A 5,109-nucleotide genomic window follows, 5' to 3' on the forward strand; every position below is an offset into this window, starting at 1 on the left:
TGAAGCTGGATATACTGTATCTCGATGGGGGCGATTCTTTAGTCAGATGAGTTTCCTGCAGTGCCAACACTTGTACATCTTTCTCCCTCAGCATCTGCGCCATCAACTCACACTTAGCCATCGATATACCCTCCACATTCAATGAGATTATCCTCAGTCCTCCTCCTACTGTCACTACATTGTCATTTAGGTCATCATTAACTGAGTCTAGCGTATTTTTCGAAGTTGCAGGACTCTCTACTGCACCAACGCGGACCTGGTTATCCTGGGCGACGGCCGATCCAGTATGAATATTCCTTCTTTGAGCTTCCATTTCCATTTTTGAGGTGTGTAGTCGAGAGCAAGTTTTTAACGCTTGGTTCGACCACCAGGGTGGGATTCCTCTTAGTCAGGCCCCCAGAATGCTGGCTGCACTCCAGGGAGCCGCTCAAGCCTCCACACGACGACAACGTGGGAATCCCGGTCGTGGAGGGTGTCGTCACTTTCGGCGCGACATCTGTTCGTCTGCTTTCATCCACCAGGCGAGTAAACGCAACTATGGTTTCGTGCACCACCACATGCAACACTTGCACCATTCTCATGGAAAGACTCTCCCTGCTGGAGGGACGTGTCCGCCAGCTAGAGCAGAGTAATGTGGTAAGCGTAAATGTGGCGGACAGCACCGGTTAGCATTGGCCGTAAACGGCTTGCTAATCGCGTTGAGCCTGTTAAGACACAGAGCAGTTCCATTCCACCTCGGTCTCCTGGCTCCCGCACTTTAGTGAAAGGTGACTCCATTACTCGATACATTAAGCTTGAAAATCCAACCACAGAATGTGTATTGCTGGGGCCAGAGCACCCGACATTGAAGCTAATCTTATGGAGCTAGCACGCAAGAGACCTAGACACCAGCGCAGTGCAAACAACGCTAGCTATTCAGATATAGTGATACACGTCGGCTCCAATGACGCTAGTGTTACTGCCGTTTCAATGATACGCTGGCTAAAGAAAGTTTTAACGCGCACTCACTCACCATGGGTTGAAGTTGCGATGACGTTCGCTCGGCTTCACTGGTCTTGATGTTGATGTGTAGTTATGTATGTCACGTCAAACAGTCAAGGGTTAGTCTTAATCGTAGTCATTTCAGTCCAGATGTCATGCCGTGAAGTCAAGTAAATCAAATAAATAAATCAATGGCTACGGTCTTCCAAACTTCAAATCAAAAACATCCGTGCATATGCGGTAATCAATACAATATACTATCTTCTATCTTCCAGTTTGTACATAAATAATGCGTCTTGAGTAAGTGCGGTTGAAAAACGGTATCCGACCAGCGTTCCCCCACCTGTCCTGCATTTGTTATTTATGGATGAACGCAACCAGTGCTGACGTCATCAATTGCCCTAGTGGTGGTGTTGCCATACTGCATTACTCAAAAGAAAACTGCTCCAACAACTAGGATGAAGCAATCAGAGATCACAAAGAAAAAACATAGCAAGGACTTGTGATCTCGCCAGAAAGATGAGTCTGAGTCGAGTAATTGTCTCTGGCCCCTTGCCTGCGAGAGGCAATGATGAGAAAGATGGGGGTGTAGCCCTCATTTCCGAATTTAATCTAAAACTTAGTCCTCGTCCTAGCAATTCCTTCAAAACATTTGAAGTTCTCATTATGCGATCCACGGCCGCACTGCCGTTTTATCTTGCCGTTTTTTACCGTCCCCCTGGCTCTTACTCAGGCTTTTTAGATGAATTTTCTGAATTTGTGGCTGATTTGGTAACTCATGCGGATAATATATCATGGGCGACTTCAACATTCATATGAATCTCCCGTCGGAACCACTTACCGTGGCGTTTCGGACAATAATTGATATGTTTGGTTTCATGCAAATAATAGATGAAGCAACGCATATAAATGGTAACACGTTAGATTTGGTATTAACCCGGGGCTTAGCATCCTCAAAAATAATTGTATTACCATATACTAGTGCTATAGCTGACCATTACTTAATCAAATTTGAAGTCTTGGCGCATTGCCATCGTTCTGACCATGATCAAAGCTATAGCAGCCGCAACATTAGCTCCTTAACCACCGCTGCGCTCTCTGAGCTACTCCCTTTAGTAACCGATTCGTTTCCTAATTATATTGGTACGATTGATGATCTTACAAACAACTTTAATGTCGCTCTGTTAAATGCGCCTGACTCCGTCGCACCTTTAAAAACTAAAACTTGTCCAAAGAGGCTGACTCCGTGGTTTAATGAGGAAACACGCATACTGAAACGATTCTTGTAGGAAGCTTGAGCGCAAATGGCGTGCGACCAAACTGGAGGTCTTCCGTCAGGCATGGTGCGCTAGTTTATACAAGGAAGTGCTCAATCTAGCCAAAACTAATTATTACTCTAGATTAATTGTTTTACATAAAAACAACCCTAAATATTTATTTGCTACTGTAGCAATGCTAACGCAACAGCAACCAACCTCGGATAACTCTTCCTATTCAGCTCACGATTTCATGCAATTCTTTACTCAGAAGATTGAGTGTATTCGTGATGAGATTAAAGACACTGTTCTTACAATTCCGTTGAATTCCGTCATAAATGGTGTTAATAGGGACATTAGGGCTGATAACTGTCCGATAACCTTATCTCAATTTAAAAAAGTATCTCTTGAACGCCAAACAAAATTGGTTAGTGGGGCAAAACCGACAACTTGTGTGCTCGATCCGCTTCCTGGCAAACTAATTAAAGAACTGTTTATGACCCTAGGACCGTCTGTCTTAAATATTATTAATCTATCACTTACCACGGGTATAGTACCAGCAGCTTTAGGACCGCCATTATGCGACCGCTACTTAAGCAACCAAACCTCGACCCAGAGAGTCTCAACAACTATAGACCGGTTTCAAATCTTCCGTTTATTGCAAAAATCTTGAAAAACTTAATGAATATATGACTAGTAATAATCAATTTGAACCTTTCCAATCAGGTTTTACCGAATGGAAGCTACGGAGGAGGAGGGCATGCTCGCGTGACAGTTAAGCCGAAGAGGAGCACCTTCCCCGGGCACGGGCGGTGTCAAGCGGCCCCTAAGTTTAACCGAATGGAAGCTCCGGAGGAGGAGGGCATGCTCGCGTCACAGTTAAGCCGAAGAGGAGCACCTCTTCCCCCCGGGCACGAGCGGAGCGCGAGGCTGTCAGTTATGAATGAATAAATGAATAAATAAATAAATGAAGAATGCCACCTTTCATTTCACTGGCATGATCCGTGCCTGTCATGCCGCGTGTGTTTTTGTTTTTTCAGCTGTGTGGGCGTTCCTCCAGCGATCATCTCGCGCCATGCGGTCAGCTGCTGCGAGACGCGCCCACCAGCCCCGCACCGGATTCCCATTCACTCACTGATTACACTCACTACCACCTACACTGACTACCTGGCGTCGGATTGTTATCCTACTTGTGTCTGCGTTTGGAGAGTCCTGCTCAATCCTCCAGCTCTGCTGGAGGATCATAACATTCACAGGGCACACCGGACGGCGTACCAGAAGTTAAAAGTCGAAGTAATTAAATAAATACAAAAATAAGTAATTGAATAAATACAAAAATAATGGCTGGGGAATAAAAAAATAAGAAGTTTTAATAATAATTTTTTTTTGTTATAACATGAATTTCACTCTCTCTCTCTCTACCCGTATATATATATATATATATATATATATATATATATATATATATATAATTTAAGCATTTTTGAAGGTGCGCCGCTACTTCGCGGATTTTCAGTTTTCGCGGGTGGTCTCGGTCCCCATTAACCGCGATAACCGAGGGTTCACTGTATTACTCTTACTCGATCTTGGCGCCGCTTTTGACACTTGATCATAACATATTATTAAAACGCCTTGAAACTTGTGTTGGCATTTCAGGTTCAGCGCTTTCTTGGTTTAATTCGTATCTGTCGGAGAGGACGCACCGTGTAATTCATGGCAATGCGACTTCTGATCTTTGTAAGATCACACGCGGAGTTCCGCAGGGATTGGTACTAGATGCTACCGCTTGGTGATATTATACGGAAATATAACATTAGTTTTCATTGTTATGCTGATGATACGCAATTATACATGCCGTTGGATATAACGAATCCGTGTGATTGCTATAAATTAGAGGCATGCCTTGCCGAAATTAAACTATGAATGTCTTTCAATTTTTTGCGTCTTAACTCAGATAAAACCGAGATGCTGATCATTGGACCAGCGCGTCATCGGTACCTTTTTCAAAGACACCACTATGAGTATCGATAAATTGCCCAAAAGGATTCAACAAAAAATCTCGGTGTTATATTTGACACAACTATGTCGTTTCAAATGCACATTAAAAATATTACTAGAACTGCATTTTTTCATCTGCGTAACATTGCTAAAATTCGCCCAATTCTATCAACTTGTGATGCAGAAATCTTAATCCATGCGTTTGTTACGTCTCGCCTCGACTATTGTAACATTTTGCTCTCGGGTCTCCCCATGTCTAGTATTAAAAGTTAGTTCAAAATGCAGCAGCTAGACTCTTGACTAGAACGAGAAAGTTTGATCATATTACCCCGATACTTGCCAATTTGAATTGGCTTCCGGTCCACTTGAGATGTGATTTTAAAGTTCTGCTACTTGCCTATAAAATATTGCATGGCTTAGCTCCTTCCTATCTCGTTGACCTCGTGGTACCATATGTTCCGTCCCAAAACCTTCGCTCACAAAATGCTGGTCTTTTAGTGATTCCGCGAGCCAAAAAGAAGTCCACAGGTTCTAGAGCGTTCTCTATTCGGGCACCAATGCTTTGGAATGCACTACCCTCAGGTATTAGAGGCGCCACCTCAGTAGAAATGTTCAAAACACTATTAAAGACGCATTTATACTCTTGTGCATTTAGTTGAACTATTTGTTGGCCTGTTTACTGCCGCTTTTTCTCTTTTCTTCTCTATTCTGCCCCCTTTTCCCCGGCTGGGGGATTAGGTGACGGTGACCCACTAGGAAGTTTAAGGCATTGACAAACTGGGCATGCACCTGTTCCAGTGATGTCGTCTTCCTGCAGCGTGACATTTGATCAATTTATTTATATACTTTAGCATCTAATTTAATTATTTGTTGG

General features: G+C 43.4%; 1 long non-coding RNA gene across 1 annotated transcript; it reads left to right on the forward strand.

Annotated features, from left to right (window-relative positions):
- The first annotated feature begins 223 nt into the window (after nucleotides 1–223).
- LOC148315644 (uncharacterized) lies at nucleotides 224–3,142 on the forward strand. Its single transcript, XR_015840726.1, has 3 exons — nucleotides 224–284; nucleotides 372–521; nucleotides 2,964–3,142. It is a non-coding gene; the product is annotated as an uncharacterized LOC148315644 (long non-coding RNA).
- Nucleotides 3,143–5,109: the final 1,967 nt, after the last annotated feature.

This window comes from Idiotropiscis lumnitzeri, unplaced genomic scaffold (assembly GCF_059441095.1).
Source record: "Idiotropiscis lumnitzeri isolate Australia: NSW breed Sydney's pygmy pipehorse unplaced genomic scaffold, RoL_Ilum_1.0 HiC_scaffold_68, whole genome shotgun sequence".
Lineage (NCBI taxonomy): Eukaryota > Metazoa > Chordata > Actinopteri > Syngnathiformes > Syngnathidae > Idiotropiscis > Idiotropiscis lumnitzeri.